Raw genomic sequence first — 23,678 nt, 5'->3', positions numbered from 1 at the left:
AGATTATGGTACCATTTTAAATAAATAAATTCGATCAGTTCATCAGCACGGCTTTAGAAAGCATCGCTCCTGCGAAACGCAACTCGCCCTTTTTTCACATGATACCTTGCGAACCATGGATGAAGGGTATCAGACGGATGACATATTCCTTGACTTCCGGAAAGCGTTTGACTCGGTGCCCCACTGCAGACTCTTAACTAAGGTACGAGCATATGGGATTGGTTCCCAAGTATGTGAGTGGCTCGAACACTTCTTAAGTAATAGAACCCAGTACGTTGTCATTGAAGGTGAGTGTTCATCGGAGGTCAGGGTATCATCTGGAGTGCCCCAGGGAAGTATGGTAGGTCCGCTGTTGTTTTCTGTCTACAGAAATGATCTTTTGGTTAGGGTGGATAGCAATGTGCGTCTGTTTGCTGATGATGCTGTGGTGTACGGGAAGGTGTCGTTGTTAAGTGACTGTAGGAGGATACAAGATGACTTGGACAGGATTTGTGATTGGTGTAAAGAATGGCAGCTAACTCTAAATATAGATAAATGTAAATTAATGTAGGTGAATAGGAAAAAGAATCCCGTAATGTTTGAATACTCCATTAGCAGTGTAGCGCTTGACACAGTCACGTCGATTAAATATTTGGGCGTAACAATGAAGAGCGATATGAAGTGGGACAAGCATGTAATGGCAGTTGTGGGGAAGGCGGATAGTCGTCCTCTCTTCATTGGTAGAATTTTGGGAAGATGTGGTTCATCTGTAAAGGAGACCGCTTATAAAACACTAATAAGACCTATTCTTCAGTACTGCTCGAGCGTTTGGGATCCCTATCAGGTCGGATTGAGGGAGGACATAGAAGCAATTCAGAGGCGGGCTGCTGGATTTGTTACTGGTAGGTTTGATCATCACGCGAGTGTTACCGAAATGCTTCAGGAACTCGGGTGGGAGTCTCTAGAGGAAAGGAGGCGTTCTTTTCGTGAATCGCTACTGAGTAAATTTAGAGAACCAGCACTTGAGGCTGACTGCAGTACAATTTTATTGCCGCCAACTTACATTTCGCGGAAAGACCACAAAGATAAGATAAGAGAGATTAGGGCTCGTACGGAAGCATATAGGCAGTCATTTTTCCCTCGTTCTGTTTGGGAGTGGAACAGGGAGAGAAGATGCTAGTTGTGGTACGAAGTACCCTCCGCCACGCACCGTATGGTGGATTGCGGAGTATGTATGTAGACGTAGTAATTATATGAAATATTGAAAATCAAATTTTTGTTGTCCACGGAAGCCGTTAGGTAGGCCTCGGGTTAGTCGTCAAGTAATATTCGTGGGATTTCTTGTCTATATGAGATGCACACAGTGATGACGTACCCTGCTATATTAAAACCCTATACCGATAGTGAAGGTGGACGGGGGTCATGTACCCGTGACCTCGACTCTCGAGGGATCAACGGTGACCTGGCGATCACAGAAGCAAGGCAGTACAGTTGTGCAGTGTAAGCCCTATAAACATCCGTCAAGGCCAATTACGTGACATTTTTGTTGAAATTAGAGGTCAAACCATTCACTTGCACCTCAGATTAGATTTCTAGACTTGTGTTATCGTGTGGGGATTTGTAGGACACCCCTTGATTGATCAGACGTGGACTACACAAAGGAAGCAGCTACTAGGGTAGCAGAATACTTGTAGAGTGCACATGAGAATTTTTTTTAGGCTAGACGGTAGTTTGAGGTACTCCGATGAACACTCGCTGGTTGATACGCAGCAAGGGAAGAGGTCAGACCGCATTCAGTAAACTGTAGAAGCATCCGTAATAAAGTTCCTGGATTTATTCTTCTCCAGGAAACTTCTCGCTCTTAAATCATTCTTGGGATCGAGAGCTGGCTGAAACCCGAAGTGGAAAGCTCTGAGATATACACTATGAGATCAAAAATATCCGGACACCCGCAAAAACATATGTTTTTCATAGCAGGTGCAGTGAGCTGCCACCTATTGCCATGTACCCCATATTAGTGACCTCAGTAGTCATTAGACATCGTGAGAGAGCAGAATGGGGCTCTCCACGGAACTCACGGATTTCGAACGTGGTCGGGTGATTGGGTGTCACTTGTGTCATACATTTGTACGCGCGATTTCCACACTCCTAAACATCCCTAGGTCCACAGTTTCTGATGCAATAGTGAAGCGGAAACGTAAAGGGACACGTAAAGCACAAAAGCGTAAATGCCGACCTCGTTTGTTCACCGATAGAGACCGCCGACAGTTGAAGATAGCCGTAATGTGTAATAGGCAGACATCTATCCCGACCAAAACACAGAAATTCCAAACTGCATCAGGATCCATTGCAAGTACTATGACAGTTAGGCGGGAGGTGAGAAAACTTGGATTTCATGGTCGAGCGGCTTCTCATAAGCCACACATCACGCCGGTAAATGCCAAACGACGCTTCGCTTGGTGTAAAGAGCGTAAACGTTGGACGACTGGAGAGTGGAAAAACGTTGTGTGAAGTGACGAATCACGGTACACAATGTGGAGATCCGATGGCAGGGTGTGGGTATGGCGAATGCCCGGTGAACGTCATCTGCCAGCGTGTGTTGTGCCAACAGTAAAATTCGGAGACAGGGGTGTTATGGTGTGGTCCTGTTTTTCATGGAGGGAGCTTGCACCCCTTGTTGTTTTGCGTGGCACTATCACAGCACAGGCCTCCATTGGTGTTTTAAGCACCTCCTTGCTTCCCACTGTTGAAGAGCAATTCGCCGATGGCGACTGCGTCATTCAACACGATCGAACACCTGTTTATAATGCACGGCCTGTAGCGGAGTTGTTACGCGACAATAACATCCCTGTAATGGACTGGCCTGCGCAAAGTCCTGATCTGATTCCTACAGAACATCGTTGAGAAGTTTTGGAACGCCGACTTCGTGCCAAGCCTTAGCGACCGACATCGATACCTCTCCTCAGTGCAGCACTCCGTGAAGAATGTGCTGCCATTCTCCAAGAAACCTTCCAGGACCTGATTGAGGGTATGCCTGCGAGAGTGGGAGCTGTCATCAAGGGTAAGGGTGGGCCAACACGTACTGAATTCCAGCATTACCGATGGAGGGCGCCAGAAACTTGTAAGTCATTTTCAGCCAGGTGTCCGGATACTTTTGATCACATAGTGTAGTTACCACATTCATCCATACATGTGTGACCTGTGTGCATTCCAGTTTCTGTGATGAATGGCAGCTTGGCCTAAACGTGGAAAAATGTAAGTTAATGCGGATGAGTGGGAAAAACAAACCCTTAACTTTCGGATACTGAGTTAGTAGTGTCCTGCTTGACACAGTCAAGCCGTTTAAATATCCGGGCGTAGCGTTGTAAAGCGATGTAAAATGGAACGAGCTTGTGAGGGCTGTGGTAGGGGAGGCGAATGGTCGACTTCAGTATATTGGGAGAATTTTAGGAAAGTATGGTTCATCTTAAAGGAGACCTATTTATGTGTACTGCTGGAGTTTTGGGGATCCGTAGCAGGTCAGATTGAAGGAAAGACATTGAAGCAATTCAGAGGCGGGCTCCTAGAGTTGTTACAGGTAGTTTCGAAACACGTGTCACAGAGATGCTTCGGGAACTCGAATGGGAATGCTTGGGGGGTAGGCGACGTTCTTTTCGAGAAAAATTATTGAGAAAATTTAGTGGATCGGGCATTTGAAGCTGACTGCCTAACGGTTCTACTGCCACCAATATACAGGTTTATTACAAATGATTGAAGCGATTTCACAGCTCTACAATAACTTTATTATTTGAGATATTTTCACAATGCTTTGCACACACATACAAAAACTCAAAAAGTTTTTTTAGGCATTCACAAATGTTCGATATGCGCCCCTTTAGTGATTCGGCAGACATCAAGCCGATAATCAAGTTCCTCCCACACTCGGCGCACCATGTCCCCATCAATGAGTTCGAAAGCATTGTTTATGCGAGTTCGCAGTTCTGGCACGTTTCTTGGTAGAGGAGGTTTAAACACCGAATCTTTCACATCACTGTGCGTGAAACTTGCCCGCACGCGTTCAACCGTTTCTTCGCTCACTGCAGGCCGACCCGTTGATTTCCCCTTACAGAGGCATCCAGAAGCTTTAAACTGCGCATACCATCGCCGAATGGAGTTAGCAGTTGGTGGATCTTTGTTGAACTTCGTCCTGAAGTGTCGTTGCACTGTTATGACTGACTGCTGTGAGTGCATTTCAAGCACGACATACGCTTTCTCGGCTCCTGTCGCCATTTTGTCTCACTGCGCTCTCGAGCGCTCTGGCGGCAGAAACCTGAAGTGCGGCTTCAGCCTAACAAAACTTTATGAGTTTTTCTACGTATCTATAGTGTGTCGTGGCCATATGTCAATGAATGGAGCTACAGTGAATTTATGAAATCGCTTCAATCATTTGTAATAGCCCTGTACTTTGCGCACAGGGACCTCGAAGATAAGATACAAGAAATTAGGGCTCATACGGAGGCATACAGGCAGTCGTTTTTCCGTCGCTCTATTTGCGAGTGGAACAGGAAAGGGAATGACTAGCAGTGGTACAGGGTACCGTTCGCCATGCACAGCACGGTGGTTTGTGGAGTGTCTATGTAGCTGTAGATGTAGAAATCTGATCGAATTCGTAGCTATTCTGTGATAAAGTTAACTGAGGAGTTAATAAGTGTTGCATTGCTGGAATCCACTTCTTAGGCTCCCGAATGCACGGTGATAGATCTGGTGCCCCGAAAAGAAAAGAAAATATTCCATTGCCCCAGCAATAACAAGAACGGTCAAATGCTTAGTGGAGTTGGAAAAGTAAGATTGAAAGATCATCAGTTCGTGCTCTAAGAACAAAGCAAATGCGCAGGAACGCATTTCTGTCTCTCTCTTCCTGCGTGTCACTGCTTAGTAAAGAAAGTCACCGGACTTTCTTAGCACAGTGCGGCGACTCCGCGATTGTGCGAAGAGGGCCGGGAGAAATTAAGGCGCGGCGAAAGCGCGCACTGCGTGAATTACACGCGTGCGTCACCGCCTCTGCGCTCGCTTACCGGGTGGACGGCTTTCCACAGGCGGCGGAAGCAGTCCGTTACTGCGCTGTGGCCTCCTCTGTTCTGGCCAGGGCAGGTCAGTTCAGCGAACTTGTCATCTTATAGTTGAGACGCATGTTGTTCTCACCATATGTGATACACGTACTATAAAAAAAGCGGCCGTCAAGAAAATAGGCACCTAATGTCGCCTCACAGTCTTACAGCATTGCCAGCTAGTGATAATAAATTTCACATGTTAGTAAAAATTTCGAAAAAAATGTTAGACATTTCTATTTTTAGTTTCCACTGTTACAGACTACATTCCAAAAGAAAACTGTCGCCAGGTGCTACGAAAAAATATAGAATCTATCGTTACAATAAATTCAACCTGCAGGAAAAACACAACCAGGGACACATTTGGACAAAAAAAAATATATGAACGTTCTGAAAGTTAGAGATCCATGTGAGACATATTTTCGTGAAAACACAAAAGTACTGCGAAATAAAAAATAACTTACAGTAAGAGGTGAGAAACTATTCCGCCTGTGTGACGAAAAATGTCATTGCTAATGAATTTGCATTCTTTTGTATCTTGTACAAACTTCCAGCGAGAAAATTGTTAAGATAGCTATATCATTAATTTAGGTAATATCTGAGAGCTCATTTTTTGCATCGTGTCACCTATGAATGCATTTTATTTATGAGAGAATCGGTGCTCGATAGCGCGGCGTACTTGTATGCCGCCACCAGGATTTTAGTTCCGCGAATATTCCCTACCCCCAAAAATTTTCTTATTTGCGGCTCTTACTGACCTTTTGTCACTGCGCTCATTTTCAGGCCAATATCGCCGTTGAAGTCGAGCTTTTGCTGCGTATGGTTTTGTGAAACCTAAGTTTTAGCCGGCCGGAGTGGCCATGTGGTTCTAGGCGCTACAGTCTGGAACCGCGTGACCGCTACGGTCGCAGGTTCGAATCCTGCCTCGGGCATGGATGTATGTGATGTCCTTAGGTTAGTTAGGTTTAAGTAGTTCTAACTTCTATGGGACTGATGACCACAGCAGTTAAGCCCCTTAGTGCTAAGAACCATTTGAACCTAAGTTTTATCCGAATATACGATAGTTTCCTAAGCACGCAGTAAGTGCATTATACACAAAACTTCTTTTTGCTGCAGTGTCCATGATTACACGTTATCAATAAAAAGCCAAGTAATCAGGAAAGATAAAGAACAGAGGTCTCTGAGCAAGAATAATTAATTTTTTCACAGACATCACCATATATTTTTCTAGCCTTCGAATACTCTTCTCTTTCGTCGTACCGACGTACAGTTCTACGCACTAACTCTTTGTCAAAATTGTAAAATTCTGTAGTTTTCCGTTTTTATTTATATCCCTTTCTTTTAGAATCAAAACACGTGTCCACGTCTGGAGATTCTGACGATATTAATACGGAATATAGAAGATCCGGAAAGAACCCGCCAGGATAGGCGAGAGCGCTAACACGCTGCTTCCTGCAGTCGGATAGGCGCGCCAGCCCCGGCTCGAATCCGCTCGGCGGATTAACGATGACGGCCGGTGTGCCGGCCAGCCTGGATCTGGTTTTTAGGCGGTTTTCCACATCCTACTAGTGAATACCGGGCTACTCCCCACGTACTGCCTCAGTTACACGACTCACAGACATTTGAAACACATTCACACTATTTCATGATTTACACTCGAAGCAGACAGCTGGGGTACACTAATTCCGTCCTGGGGGGTACGGGGTGGCGGCAGGAAGGGCATCCGGCCACCCCTTAAAATTAACGTGCCATATCTGGTTAACCATGGCCGTCCCTGAGTAATCGCGGGACAAGGCGCACGCGATAGATAGAAAAATAGAAGATTCGGAAATACCACGAGGTTTTTTTGTCATGTAATGAACTAGTTTGGCCTCTGGAGTGAAGCTTGTGTTCAGTGAACGAATATTGGCGATGATTAAGCGGCCACCTCTATCAATAGACACTTTCAAACCACCGTTTCCTTTGGAGTCGTGCCGTATACACTTATTGGGTTGGTTTTGTGAAACCCGAGTACACTACAGGCCTATTGTCCTCAGGATGCAATAATACGCAAAACTTTCGCTCTTGCCTTTGCAGTGTCTCTACCTTCCATTAAAAATTTTCGTCCATCGTTAAACTTTCTGGATAGGAAACCAAGAGAGCGGAGAAGGCGAAGGGTAGCTCTTTCAGGGAGATCACCCTGTATTCTTTTAGGCGTCAGATAGTCTCTTCTCTCGTAATAACCAAGTACAGTTCTACAAACGAGCTCTTTGTTGAAATCGTCAAAGTCTGTAGAATCCGTTCTCGTTTATATCCCTCTCTTGGAGAATTGAAACACGTGTTCACTTCCGGAGATTCTGTCGATGTCACTGATTTACTAATAGTCTACAGTCTACATTCGACTTAGAAATACAAGACGCGTTGCTGTCCGTTTATGAATTTCCACAAAATTTATATTACTCCTGGCGTCTTCACTGTTGCCCAAATCAGCACAAACTTCAATGCTTTCGGTACGAAAATTTTAGATTGTTTTTTAATGTTTTTCGCTCTTTACGCACACCGATCGGAATTTCTCTATACATGGGCCCTTGCTCCTGCATTTTGCTCACTACCAAATAGACGTCAATGCACAGCTTCACGGAAGACTGAAACGACACGTGAACACATGATATCGCACGGAAACACTGAACATTCTGCGGCAACAAGGCTATGAGGCAGGCGAATCACAGCTCGTAACGGCTGGTGTCTGCAGGCAGCGGGTATGGTGTACCGTAAGTAATTTGGTTGTGTTGCGTACCTATTGGGAGTTACCTCACGACGATCTCTTTCTTTACGTATGCGATCAGTTTGAGTAGATTCTCCTAAAAACCAGAAGCATTGAACCGCCTAGAAACTGAGTGAGGATATTTAAAGGATCGGGTAACCTGCGGAACGTGTTTTTTTCTATATATTTATCCTCCTGCTGTTACTCAAAAATAAACAATATTTATAGCAAAACAAAGACAGCCAATGTTTAATTCAAGTTTAATTCGAAAAATATTGATCTCTAACGTGAAACAGAGGAATGCTGTAGTAAAAATAAAGAAAACAATGAAAATTTATCATATAACGCTAGAAAACTCAATTTTCGCAACGAAAGGTGAAATAACAAAAACTGCAAAACATCAATATATCGAAAATCGCTTCAAAACTTCGTCGAACTTCTATAAAGTATGTTGCTGTTATTCATAAACAACTTTTGCCTTTATTAATAATAACAGGAAACTCCTGCCTTTGATCTAGACGAACAACATTCTAGCGAGTACAAAATTATAACAATAATTATAAATACTTTTTTATGTTTGTGCATGTAAACTGTGCTTGCATTAAAAGCAATTGCTTGGATTACATAAAAGCGGAGAAATCACGCGATCCACTAATTTTCATTACTTATTAAATGCAATTATTATCCTGTAAGTATACACAAACACAATGGACTGACATTGAGTGATGTGCGGTTCTAATTATGTGCGAACAAACAAACAAAAACAAAGAGACGTTGTCTGCTCCCATTTTCTCTCTTACACGTTCATTTATGATTTTTTTCCTACCAATTCTACCAACACTACCAGTAATCCTACCATTTAGTACATCATTTATGTAGTGTACCAGAAATACTGAACCGTAGATTTGGTAGAGCGCAACTCTAAGCGGGTGTGACTTTGAGGTGTCACCTTTCGCGACTGTTACTTTAGTGATTTTTTGTGTGTCACAATTTGATTTACAAACTTTTCAACCTGACTACTCTTCACTATTTTTCTTTCCCGTGTAACTGTTCCCTGACGAAACAAAACAATAACACTAGGACAAGTCTTTTTTTCTAATATGACCCAACCTTCCATATATTTTCCCCCTGTTATTTTATTATTGGTCTTTTAACTTTCATTTTAGAGTCTTATTTGAACAGCTGACTTTCTGGTCCACTGATAAGGCCAACAGATGCAGCTTAATCTCCGTTGCATACATTCCATATTCCTAAATTTTCTAATTTTTTAACCATTCATCTTACAAGCTATGCAAACCAAACGTAACATTTTCTCGAAAAAAAATTAAGATATAAGTTTACTGCGCACATTCCACGTCAGTTTCAGAATTTTTGTGGTTAGGAAACAAATTTTGCTTCTAATGAAAAATCTCATTATGTTGTGATGATTTTTATTAAGCCCTGCACAGTTGATGTAGCATTTACTTGTTGCTTTTGTTCTTATCCTTAATCCTCTTCCTTATTTTAACAGAAAGTTACTGCTAGAAATTTAAATCTTTATCATTTCCTTTCTTGTGTCAAACTGATCGTGCGTATGTGCGAGAGGTGGCCATAAAGTTTCAATTAACATTTAGAAAAAAATCGTAATGTGACTATGAAATTTGATAGCAGCTCGTCTATACATATTCAGCGTTTAACATGACACATTTTTCCCAAGGTCAGATGGCTTGGTGGAGACTTTGTTTGCAGAAGTCTGCATTTTGGCTGTTCAGGGAACGAAAATTGTGGTGTCACCGCCAGACACCACACTTGCTAGGTGGTAGCTTTAAACCGGCCGCGGTCCATTAGTACATGTCGGACCCGCGTGTCGCCACTGTCAGTAATTGCAGACCGAGCGCCACCACACGGCAGGTCTAGAGAGACGTACGAGCACTCGCCCCAGTTGTACGGACGACTTTGCTAGCGACTACACTGACGAAGCCTTTCTCTCATTTGCCGAGAGATAGAATAGCCTTCAGCTAAGTCCATGGCTACGACCTAGCAAGGCGCCATTAACCATTTCTAGAGAGAGTCTCGCTTGTATCATCAAGAATGCTGTATACAAATGATGGATTAAAGTTAAGTATTCCTGGAGCTACGTACTTTTCTTTATAGCATTCATTACGTATCCTGCTTCAGACCTCACGCCCATCTGCTTGAATTTAACGCGTGCATTTCGGCTACTTCCGAGTGGCGTGGCTGTCTTGTTACGCCACAACAAAAATAGTCGTTCTGAAAATGCCTGCCACACAGCGATTTCTTCATCTGAGGAAAGAGCAAGAAGTCACTGGGTGAAACGTCAGACCATTGTGGAGAGCTGAGGCAAAATCTGATACGCATAAGAAGCGCCATGCGCAACTATGGCGTTGCCGAGGGCAGGTATACACCTCCGACAGCTTCCCGCGACGCTTAGTCTTGACAACCTCTCGTAAGCTCGATAGGAGATTTCAGTAGTGTGCTCCTGTGACGGTTTGCCCCTTACGAGCATAATCTGTTAGCAACACTCAGCGGCAGAACACTCAGCATCACTTTCCGCGATGATCGGTGGGCATTCGCCTTTTCGGCGGTGGTGAACCCATACTGTTCCACTGTTTGGTTTGTTCCTTTATCACGGAGCCTTACTGATACACCGAGCTCTCGTTGTTGGTGATTACGTAGCTGAAGAAGTCATTTGGTTCGTCTATGCCACAAAATGAAAGGCTGGTTTGTGCCATACGTGTCTTACTTCTTCTCATTTACGAAACACCTTCACTGGTCTGCAATACGTGTTCGATTTATGTGTATAATAACTGCGCTGTATAATGTTCCCAGATATGATTCTATATTCCAGCTTATTATGTATTTATTTTCTGTGTTATTTATTTTTCAAGTTCCTCTGATGTGTTGGATGGTTTTTGTGGAGACTTAGATGAATGTTCTTGAAACAGTTGTGTAACTGAACAGGAAATGGTTTTAATAACGGCATGATTTATGTTTTCTGTTGTTCCTTAGTTGCTTCTATAGAATATAGGGAAACAATGAAGTTGTCCGCATTGGCCTGACGCAGCTGCAAGCGACTGCCGCTGCCGCCTCGGACTTTTCTTTGTGTAGGTGTGAGCAGCAGCCGAACCCAGCGGGCGGCGCCCTTTGTCATGCTTAAAATGTCGCTCAAGGTGTTAAAAACAGATCGTTGACCGATTCCCGTGGTAGGCCGGTCTTCAAGCACCGACGCCTCCACTTCTTGCGATTTCCTGTTCTTCACAGAGAGCTGCTCTCCGTCTTGGTTCTCTGTCATCAGACTTGTTTGACGGCAAGTGCCGAAAACGAATTACCACACAATATTCACATTATCAGTGGATTGTGCGATTTTGTTTTGGTTCCTGTAGCAGCGTGCTACTGCAGTGTGGCGCGAGTACTGCAATGTACTCCAGCAGCGCAGACATCTACCTGAAAACAAAAAGGCAATTTCTTACACAACTCTTTTATTTTCGAGGTGATGAGTAAAGCTTTGATCATCCCTCGTATGATGTATTTTCCAGTTTCAGGTACTTTGTTTTCAAGGCAGGAGATACTGACATAGATTGATTGTCTTTGAATGATGTAACATTACGAGTGGTATGCCCGCTCTGTATAGATTAACGAAATAACTGGAGATTTGTTTGAACGTCATGTAGCTGAGAAGTTGCCGCGATCTGGCTAGATCAGATAGGTTTGCAAGAACTGTTGTGACCTCCAGTTCGCTGCAGGAAGCAGTAGAGGAGGTGAGAGAGGGATGAAGCGCCTGGAAATGCCGCAGCGGCAACGCTGAACTGTGTCACCGCATGGCTACGGACGCTAAACAGTATGGCAGGAGTGTGACTGTGTTAAAACTGAAGCTCCAACTATTCACCAAAACCGCTAGAATCGCTTCCAGACAAGCTGCAGGAAATTTGAAGACGCCGTTCAAATCGCAGTCTAGAGACGAGTTCATCAAAATTGTTACCCTATGTATTCAGCAAATAATATGAAAGTTATTAACATTTATGTATAAAATTGTTTATAACATCAAAAAAGCTACACACACGCTAAAAATTTGTACAACATACCATCTGATAGTGCTTGAAGTCAGCTACAAAATAAGTATATTTATTTTATTGCAAAACAGACTAATTGTTATATACAGATTACTTAGTAAATAATAACTGTGTCGGCCGCAGGTTCGAATCCTGCCTCGGGCATGGATGTGTGTGATGTTCTTAGGTTAGTTAGGTTTAAGTAGTTCTAAGTTCTAGGGGATTGATGACCTCAGAAGTTAAGTCCCATAGTGCTCAGAGCCATTTGAACCATTTTTTAATAACTGTCTGCCAAAACACAGAATTCTACAGAGATACAAGAAAGGTTATCCTCAGCATGAAAGATTCATGCATTTATTCATTTATTTTGTTTATTAAGTCACAGCGTGATTCGTGGTCGTGATGTTCATAGCTGTTTGGCCGAGGTGCTTGGTAAGGTTGAGTTGCTGCATGTGTTCAGGTGTGCTCAGTGTAAAGAACATTTCGAGGTTCACTGATTCAGGACTCAGTCATTTTGCTGTATATCGGCTTGCAATTTAGAGCATATTTGAACAGTGAATGATAGTATAGCTCACACTGACTGACCTTCGTTTGCTGAATTGCTTATTGTCTATAGACTTTGATGAACCCGATGAGCATTAGAAATTTATTCAGTTTAGTTGATTTTGGTATTCTGCACAATGCCTTTGGTTTACACCAGTTATTGTCTGTCAACTCTTTGATTGCTGTGCTATGTCTTATGTTTCACTTGTACCTGTATATGTGTGGTGTCTGTTCCTTCAGGCATCTTTGAAAGAACATTCATTTCATCATATTTCATTTTTGTCACTTTGTGTGAGGCCATCATTCAAAGTAACTTGTGTTTAATCTGAATAAACCTATAGTGAATTCTAAACCTGTGATTAAGCTACATTGCTATCCTGATAGATAACTCTTTATGTCCATTATTCAATCCTTTCATATTCATTTTATGTGCTTCATATATTCACAGGATGTTCGCAAGATTAATTGATGCTAGTTTTAGTGCACAATACACCTGTGCTCAACCGAGGCCCTGTGTTAGCAAACGAGACATAAACAGTTTCAATGTTGTGTACTCGCCATCTCGTGTTTAGGTACCAGGAAACTGATTTCATCTGTCAGTTGACATCACAATATTTGTTATTATCCCTCCCGCCCATACAGACATTGTAGTGTCTGACTTATCCCACATAAGGAGATAATTATTTACTTTCCCATTTTCTCATTATCTGACCAAAATAAATTCATTAAATGAATTTTGAAAGTAACTGGCTGTGTATTTTAGCTGTAGTGTGAGGCCTATACTGTCAAATATTTTTGTAGTATATTAATCTTCAATTTTGTAAGTCCAGTATAGTAAATAAGTTTTATTCGTTGTGAGAGTATTAATCAACAATTATGGCTTGACCCTCTTCCCAATGACGCAATTACACAAAAATGAAATTACATCAATAGATGGAAAATGAAATGATGGTGTGGCATTATACACCGTGAGACCTCATTTGGGGTGGTTGGCTGCCTGATGCAAGTTCTTCTCCAAATGTTCTCTTAAGATGATCTGTAATTAACTGTGTGGTACACCTATAAGCTGGTACCATACGGATTGTGTTTGTCCAGTGGAATGTCTTCCAGTAACTGTGGGGTATATCTGCTTGGTACTGTAGGTTCTTGTGTCTATGTACAGTCCCACCAATCAAACGGGGACCAATGATGGGATGCTTGTAAAGCCTGCACCACACCCAGACCAACGTAGAATTTACTCTCTTGCCTTAGTCACCATGGAGTTTCGACTGACTAGTAGTGTATATTGCAAAGACTGATTTGCCCATGTTTTGTAAATGATGTCTCATCCATACAGAAAAGCTTTCATCCAAAAGCTGCACCACTTTGCAGTTTCGATATGCACCATGAGGAGAAATGTGAACAATACCGAAAGACATTCGCATTAAGTTGTTCATGGGCCAAAGTCTGGAAAAGATGAAATGCGTTAGAGTCTAGCATTTTCAGAAAACTCTTATAGCGGATACCATTGACCAATTCAAGCTGCTGTGTAGTGACATGCCTTTGAGTGGCACCTGCATCTATATGGTATGCAGTCAATTTAGATGTGAGCCCCACAAAGTCAACAATATGCAACCCATTCACCTTGTCTTTCCTCAAGCCAGCAACCTTCCTGTTTTGAGGTTTAATACCATAAGAACTATTCACCACATATCCAGACGCGTCGAATGCTTCAGGATTGTACCTAATTACCTCAGATGGATACCAGATTTTCACAAAGGAGATGAAACAGTCTGTATCCATATGAAGCAATTTGGGATGAACGAAGTTTGTCTTCGTAAACTCGTAGTGGAAGCGGTACATGCGGACTTTGGATAGGTCTCGAGTGCACATACCAATATAGACAGGATTTGTGAACGTCACTGAAACCTTAGTCTTTATCAGACCAACTAGCCCTTCATTGAAATTGTGGTCCACTTAAAACATGGTCTTTTGATGCAATCCTTTTTGCCATGATGCTCATCCCAACCGTGAACTAAATGCGGTTTGTAACATTTCCATTGTTTTTCCGAAAACAAAATTATTCGTTAATTTATAAAAATCCTTTCCGAAACCGCACATCGTAGAGCCCTCTTTTCGGTGTTTACATAATTTTGCATCCTCAGTCAGAGCTGCTGCTTGAAGGGGATGCTGTGGGTGACTAATAAGCTTGGTCCTTAAATAGAGATACTGATGGAGGTTTCCGTAAAGCAGAATATATCTCTGATTATTCTCCAGCGTTTTCATCAGCTTGGGTACAGAAGCATGTCCCATGACTAAGCTGAAAGTCACTGTGGATGTGTTGCAAATGGGTAGGATATGCCAGCTCTCCCTCCAAGACATATCCTTCACCAGAATACGCAGCCATATATTCGATATTTTTCTCCAGTCTGACGGTTTCCTCTATGGACAGCCATCGGAAACCTCCAAACGCCAGAGATGGCGTGCCCATATAAGTTGTTTACAAGCAAGTAAAGGATGTAACTCAAATTGTAAGATGGCCTGTACTCCTCCTCGCACATTCGCGGGTTATTCATCTTGGGGTATGTCTGCACACAGTGGCAAAGTTCCCTGCGAATTCTGCGTTCAGAAAAGAGTAACATGTCAACATCATTCAACAGTTCGATGTTCACATGTATACTTTTTGACTTTGCACCCTACGAAAGTTCGGATGTGATGTAATAGAAGGTAGGATTCAGAATCTAAATGTCCAAGCATACGCTCCTGAATTCCTAAAAAATGCCTGTGAACAGGCGACGTCGGTGTCCACGTACAATCCAGCATATTCCCCTAAATTAGGGATGATGATCTCTAGTACAACATTCACTGCATGCCCATACTTTGCATATATTGTGGCAGTGGCTGTGAGTTTACTGGAGAATACGCTTACGCCTGGCACTGTGGTTTCTTCGACTACCTTCTTCAAATCCAGTTTCTTCATCACAAGCTGGAACTTTGCATCATCAGGATATCCAACTCTGATGATATGCTTATCGTCCTGATGCATTGTCTCAACAAGTTTCTGAAGAAACGCTTGCATGAAACATAATAAGTTGAGGAAGTGGAGCATTATTCTTGGCATGATTCGCTTGGAAAATTAAATGTAGTTTTCTACATTGTAAGGTATGACACTGACCTTATCATTTTTGCTGCCTCGATCAGGTGGCCACCCATAATTATGACACTCAACTGCCTTCTAGTATAAGGTATCATTCTCCCACAATCTGGCCACGGGATCGTCGTTGCTATAAATCTTATCAACACTCATTTCAAGTTTTTAGAACTCAGAGAGCTATGAATGTGAATTGACTGATATTAGGGCCATACGAGCATACAATTGATATGCTTCCTCATACGTTATGTGCCATTCAGTGGAGGTGGTATGAGGGGCAGTAGGATTACCTTCAGAACGCACCACAGAAACTAGTAAGCACTCGATGTCAGCGTAACAACGAAGGGGCAGTGCTCCCTGTGGCAGTCATTCTTAAATATTTAGAACCTTTTTCCCTTGGTAGGCGTTTCCACGTGTTTCGATTCCTGGTTAGGAACATCAGTTAGGTGGGTGCTTTTCTACATACCCGCTCATAGTAAATGAGCTGAGGCATCTGTAGCAAAAAGGCCTGGCACTCTTTCATTTCTTTTCTATCTCTGTCTGTCTGCCTGTCTCTTAACTTTTTTTGTAATTAGGCGGAATGCAGGTGCGACATGATTTTGATCCAGACGTATTTTTGCTTCTCGCCGTTGGAGAATAGTTACAAACCTGGGTCACTGAGGTGCTGGCCAGCTGCTCTAGAAAAATAGAATGGGTTGAATACATCACTTCTTCCTGCACAGGATCCCCGTGATCTTCTTCTGGCATGTTCTTATCTACGTGCAGACCATAAACGTAAGTTGAATGAACAGGTTTCTATCTCTTTCTGAGGTGGAGTATGCGGCTGAGTGCCTTACGAGATGCTCTTTCCAGCATTTCGGAGAAATGACCCAGTATGACACTCTTGGTAAAAAGTCCCAACCACTTTGCAATCGATTCGCCACTTTCATCCCAGAATTTAACACGCTCTTTCAGCATCACTGCCTTCCTTGGGAGGGAGAGAGTGGTGGTAGGGGGAGGAAGGATTCGTGAGGTCACAGTACAGAATGACCTTGCACCCCTAATGGTATAATAGTACAGATCGTTGACGATTTTAGTGAGGCACGTTCCCAAAACGACTTGACAGATATTGAGGAAAATGATAATTCTCAATTGCGTGAATTAGAGTTGTCAATGCACCAGCAGTCTTAGAGTAGCCGAATGCAGCGGCGTGATGTGCCTGGTGTGCTGTAACGGAGTGGGCCACAGTACTGCTGTCTGGTTCAGAGGATGTTAGTGTGGTCTAGGGCGGATCAAGCTGAGGAGAGTGCATCGTTGACGGACCCACTCGTGGCGAAAGCATCATCATCGATCGGCTTTATTGACGCGTCTGGTCGTGGCGTTGTTGTTGGTGCAAGCCTACTTCTCGATGGTTCCAGAACTACTGCAAAGGAAGAAACGAGATTGATAAGTATCCTATGTAAAACATTCAACAGGCCAATGCATCCGTCAATAATTTCTGATACTTACATTGAGTTTTATCGATGTTGGTATAGCCAGTAAGTGTTAACCACTTGTTGTGGATTGGCAGGAGACCAACCCGTAATATTAGAGGAAGCCGAAAGGCACGCTTTTTAGCTCACGCAGGCTGGCGTGAGGTCTGGAACAGGTCAAGGAATTTAGACTAGCAAAAAAGGACGTAGCTGTGGAATACTTAACTTTAATCCATAAATGGTGAACATCGCTCTTGACGGTACATGTTTTACAGCATCAATAGTAACTGGTAATGGCGCCTTGCTAGGTCGTAGCAAATGACGTAGCTGAAGGCTATGCTAAATATCGTCTCGGCAAATGAGAGCGTATTTTGTCAGTGGACCATCGCTAGCAAAGTCGGCTGTACAACTGGGGCGAGTGCTAGGAAGTGTCTCTAGACCTGCCGTGTGGCGGCGCTCGGTCTGCAATCACTGATAGTGGCGACACGCGGGTCCGACGTATACTAACGGACCGCGGCCGATTTAAAGGCTACCACCTAGCAAGTGTGGTGTCTGGCGGTGTCACCACACCACTCATTGTCATTACCATTTGGGATATCATTAATGTACTGTAAGGTTTTTCCTTTCAGTTCATCACAAATATCTGCCGGTATATTGTCATCGAGTGCATCTAGAAGAAAGGCGAACATACATGATAAGTATTGCATGCGAGCGTAAATCACTGTAGAAGAAGAAATACGAGTTAACACTCATGTTGGAACATCTTTATTCAAATCTGAAACTGCTGAGTGAAACTGAACGTACTGCCTCTTTGCTATTTTTTATCATTTCATTTCTGACCTACAGAACTATTCCCGACAAATACAACTCAAACTTATTCTATTAATTCATGACCCACAATGTACAAGGATAACGCACTCTGACTATTAATTAACACAAAAGAATGGCCCTGAATTAGAAGAAATCCTAACAATAACCCATACATTTCACAAGTCACTTACCTCACAGAAAATCTTCATGATACGAACTACAGCAAACACAGCAAGTATACAGCCAGCTAAGTAAAAAGATTCTAACTAATGTAGGCTCTAACTATTAATAGGCAGATGGCTAGCAAAGGAAAGATTTTGTTGCAGAGCAAACAATGTATTTAGCAGATTTTACCTTAATCATGTGACATCCAGTTCGAAAAAGTATATAACCGTCCGTGACATCCAGTTCTAAAATAATTCCATTACCCACATTTTACAATCCATGTCCAACCAATATGAAATCTCCATGACAGACACACGTCCAGACCGTCCGCTCGCGCTAACACTACTTCTGACCTCCATCACTGCTAACTACACTCCTGGAAATGGAAAAAAGAACACATTGACACCGGTGTGTCAGACCCACCATACTTGCTCCGGACACTGCGAGAGGGCTGTACAAGCAATGATCACACGCACGGCACAGCGGACACACCAGGAACCGCGGTGTTGGCCGTCGAATGGCGCTAGCTGCGCAGCATTTGTGCACCGCCGCCGTCAGTGTCAGCAAGTTTGCCGTGGCATACGGAGCTCCATCGCAGTCTTTAACACTGGTAGCATGCCGCGACAGCGTGGACGTGAACCGTATGTGCAGTTGACGGACTTTGAGCGAGGGCGTATAGTGGGCATGCGGGAGGCCGGGTGGACGTACCGCCGAATTGCTCAACACGTGGGGCGTGAGGTCTCCACAGTACATCGATGTTGTCGGCAGTGGTCGGCGGAAGGTGCACGTGCCCGTCAACCTGGGACCGGACCGCAGCGACGCACGGATGCACGCCAAGACCGTAGGATCCTACGCAGTGCCGTAGGGGACCGCACCGCCACTTCCCAGCAAATTAGGGACACTGTTGCTCCTGGGGTATCGGCGAGGACCATTCGCAACCGTCTCCATGAAGCTGGGCTACGGTCCCGCACACCGTTAGGCCGTCTTCCGCTCACGCCCCAACATCGTGCAGCCCGCCTCCAGTGGTGTCGCGACAGGCGTGAATGGAGGGACGAATGGAGACGTGTCGTCTTCAGCGATGAGAGTCGCTTCTGCCTTGGTGCCAATGATGGTCGTATGCGTGTTTGGCGCCGTGCAGGTGAGCGCCACTATCAGGACTGCATACGACCGAGGCACACAGGGCCAACACCCGGCATCATGGTGTGGGGAGCGATCTCCTACACTGGCCGTACACCACTGGTGATCGTCGTGGGGACACTGAACAGTGCACGGTACATCCAAACCGTCATCGAACCCATCGTTCTACCATTCCTAGACCGGCAAGGGAACTTGCTGTTCCAACAGGACAATGCACGTCCGCATGTATTCCGTGCCACCCAACGTGCTCTAGAAGGTGTAAGTCAACTACCCTGGCCAGCAAGATCTCCGGATCTGTCCCCCATTGAGCATGTTTGGGACTGGATGAAGCGTCGTCTCACGCGGTCTGCACGTCCAGCACGAACGCTGGTCCAACTGAGGCGCCAGGTGGAAATGGCATGGCAAGCCGTTCCACAGGACTACATCCAGCATCTCTACGATCGTCTCCATGGGAGAATAGCAGCCTGCATTGCTGCGAAAGGTGGATATACACTGTACTAGTGCCGACATTGTGCATGCTCTGTTGCCTGTGTCTATGTGCCTGTGGTTCTGTCAGTGTGATCATGTGATGTATCTGACCCCAGGAATGTGTCAATAAAGTTTCCCCTTCCTGGGACAATGAATTCACGGTGTTCTTATTTCAATTTCCAGGAGTGTATATGGGCACGCCAAGCAATAATCTCTGCTGCTTGGAGGTTTCTGATGGCTGTCCAAAGAGGAAATCGTCTGACAGGAGAAAAATATCCAACATGTGGCTGCGGGTTCTGGTGAAGGATATGTCTTGGAGGCAGAGCTGCCATATATTGCCCATTTGCAAGATGCCCACAGTGACTTTTAGCTTACTCTCGCGAAGTGCTTCTGTGCCCAAGCTGATGATAACGCTGGGGAATAATCAGAGGTCGACCTGGCGCAGAGCTGTTGAAGCTGAGGTGACAGCCGTTGGCCACTCCTGGAGTAACACCAAGAAGATGGAACGAACAGGGTCAGACGGAGAGCTCTAATATGTGCCCTATGCTTCGCATCGGAGTAAAAGGAATTAAGTAAGTAACATTCTCCTTTACAGAAACCTCCAGTAATATATCAATTTGAGGATGAAACTTGTTAGTTACCCACAGCAGTTCCTTCAAGCAGCATCTCTGGCTGAAAATGCATGCATATGTAAATAACGAACAGAGGCCTCTTACGGTGTATGATTTCGGAAACATTTTTATAAATTAATGAATAATTATAATTTTGGAAAAACAATGTAATATGTTAGAAACCACAGCAAAACCCATTAAGTTTACAGTTTGGATGGGCATCATGGGAAAAGAGATCACATAACCAGACGAAATTTTGAGCTGTCCACAATTTTCAATGAAGGCTTACTCTCTTTGAAGATGGTTTGAGTTGCCTTTCTACATTGGTATTTGTGTTGGAGACCCCTCCAAAGTGCACATGTACCCATTGCATTACGAGTTTACGAAGGCAGACTTCGCTCGTCCCAAATTACTTCACGTGGATACAAACAATTTCATCTCCTAAATGAAAGGCTGTTATCCGTATGAAGTAATTAGATACAATCCTGAAGCATTCGATACGTCTGGATATTGTGAGTTAACGAGCGTTTCGTTCTCATTTAACTATATGGGCGAAAGAGTCAACTATCAGGAGTTGTGAAACGAACCCTGACGTCCAGGACCGTGTGCCACAAAGAGCGTAGATTCGTCACGAGATGGGGAAATTCACTGGCGTCTATTGTGCTGAATGAGACCTAAGCGCTGTTGTGTGCGAGTGAGACAGACGAGAACCTACGTAATAGGGAAACCCCGTAGAAGCTGTTTGTGGCCAGGGAAATGTAGCAGTGCTAAATATGGCGGACCTAAGATCGACCATAAAGGGAAACATTTAGAAAACTATTTAATTCTGTTGTAATTCAGGGGATGAAGCCACAGTAATTTTAATCTATCATCGCTCATAAATTTTCATGGTGATCCCAATAAAACTTGAATATTGATCGTATCTATAATAGTTTAGCATTTACTGTTAAAGTGAAATTAACAAGTTTTGTTAAAAGACCTGAATGCTAAAATGTGAACCCTTTGGTTGGTCTCAACGATCGACATTTCATATAGAAGCGCATCATTAAAATGACAGATGTTGTAAATATCAACTTTGTAACTTTATTTGTTTAAAAGATGTAGTAAATTTAAATTATCAGTATTTTCAGATAAGCATCGGATCATCGTTTCCTCCATAAAAACACGTCGAATGATGACAGCATGATACCTTTTTGAATCATTAGGTAACAGAATATTTGTTGTAAAATTTCGTGCACGACAGTTACTTTTGTTCTTTATTTATTTATCAGAAAGACATTGGTCCAAGGCTACTGGCCGTGACATCCAAAGCTAAGAAGGAAATTATCAGTGGTTTTATTTAAAGGAACTTAACGTTTATTTTGTAATGGATATTATTGTTACTATATTTAGAACTTGAAAGTGGTCAAACTCTGATTATTTAAATATGTTAAAATGTAAAATAATGTAGAATTAGCTGTAGGCTATCAGATGGATGGCTACAGGGAACTGCCCTAGTCAGCTAGTTGAGCGAGGATGTTCGGCGCGCGGGAAACGCGGCCGGGGACGGGTAGAGGCACAGTGCTGGCGGACGGTTGGTCTTTAGGTAGCTAGGAAGTGAAATGACTTGGAAAACTTCGCGTTGTGTGGTATCGTGGAACTTGGTCTCTGAGCGGTGAGCAGCCGCGCGCCTGGTGTGAACTCGAAACTTTTTGTGTAAATAACGAGGTGGAGTATTGGACTTGTAATTCGCGATGAGATTGTGAATGATCGAACTGTGTCAAATGGATATGCGCTCGAGCGTAATAGTAATTCTAAATATGGCCACTTTCGCTGTTAGTTTCCTTTCTGAATAAACATTATTCCAAGCAACCCACAGCTATATGGCCTACATCATTTGTGGGTCGTTAATTTCGCACCCGATATTATTATTGTTGTTGTTATATGTTATATTAAAGTTGTATGTTTCATACAATTCCGCAGACAATTTAATCAATGGGTCACAAGTGTCTAATTTAGGGCACGTGCGGTTCAACCCCTAGATGAGTTTGAGCCAAGACATTTCGTCGAAAAGGAGCCGCATGTGAGCCCGAACATCTTTGGGATGTTAGCTTGCACTATGTGGCTGATAGTCCTTATGGTACTACAGTCAAAACAAGAAGCTTATTGGCCTGACCTGACCAAAAACGAGGTGAATGGGCTACAGATTGTGGAGACCTAAAGCGTACGTATACCATGTAGATGCAGGTGCCATCCAGTGGAATGTGCCTACAATGCAGCTTGAATTGGTCAATGGTATGTGCTGTAAGAGAGTTCTGAGAATAATTTCCACATTTCGGCTCGTCAACAACTTCATGGCAAAGTCTTTCGAAGTCTATCACAGTTCTCGGAGTAGTGCATACCAAAGTTGCAAAGTGGTGCAGCGTTTGGATGCAAGGTTTTCTGTGTGGAGGAGACATCATTTACAAAACGTGGACAAATAAATGTTGACAATATGTGCTACTAGTCAATCGAAAATCCCTATTGGCTAATAGAAGCGAGAAAATACTACATTTGTCTGTCAGGTGTGGTGCAGGCTTTACAAGCGTCGCATCATTAGTCCCTGTTTGTTGGTGGGAGATCACATACTTGTAGACACAAGAAACTACGGTACCAAACAGATATGCCTACAGTTAATGGAAGACATTCTGCTGGACTAACACTATCCGTGTGGTACCAGTATGATGGGTGTCATTCCACACAGTTTATTACAGATTATCTTAACAGGATATTTGGAGATAATCGGATCAACCTTTGAGAAACACAAAACGGTCTGCGCGATCAGCAGACTTAACACTTCTGAACTTTTATTTGTGATGTAAATTAAGTTCTATAACAAAAACACTGTGTGTTAAGACCAGATGCAGTGTTTAATGTGCATTAAGGTATGTTTGAAGATAGTATGAGAGACATGTTTTTTTTTTTTTAACTTGCATGTTTAGCCTACTTTACATTACACATGTAAAGCTCAATTGGCATGTTTCAGTAACCAGGTAGCGCTGTTTTTATCTATACCATATTTCTGTAATATTTCAGTCTGGTTTTATTTGTCAGAGCAAAATTTGTTATTTTATATCAATACAAACAGTGCAATAGTTTATTTTTGGTTATATAGTTTATGTGAATTTGATGTATATTGAAATCTGTAGAGAACAATGTATGATGTACCTTGTGGCTGCCTGTGTAGTATTGTAAACAGCTGCTTCAGTGTGAATTGATCTGATCTATGGGTAGGTTACAGCATGTTTAACAACCTACTTGCTACTAAACGGTATTTCTGTCTTGTCATGCAATATTTAAACTGAGCAACTGCTAAAACACTTCTTGTATTCAATTCAAATGTCTGATTCCTATATGTGTTGTTCTTTTTAGGACTGGTAATAGCTGTACTGCAGCTGAAATCTAGCTAGATCTGGAATAAAATACAGATTTATACGTGACTTCTTCCTGTGTGCATCCTTGATTACAGCACTTTCACAATCGCTGA

Source organism: Schistocerca cancellata, chromosome 6 (genome assembly GCF_023864275.1).
Source record: "Schistocerca cancellata isolate TAMUIC-IGC-003103 chromosome 6, iqSchCanc2.1, whole genome shotgun sequence".
NCBI lineage: Eukaryota > Metazoa > Arthropoda > Insecta > Orthoptera > Acrididae > Schistocerca > Schistocerca cancellata.
Note: the sequence above shows the minus strand (reverse complement) of the source record.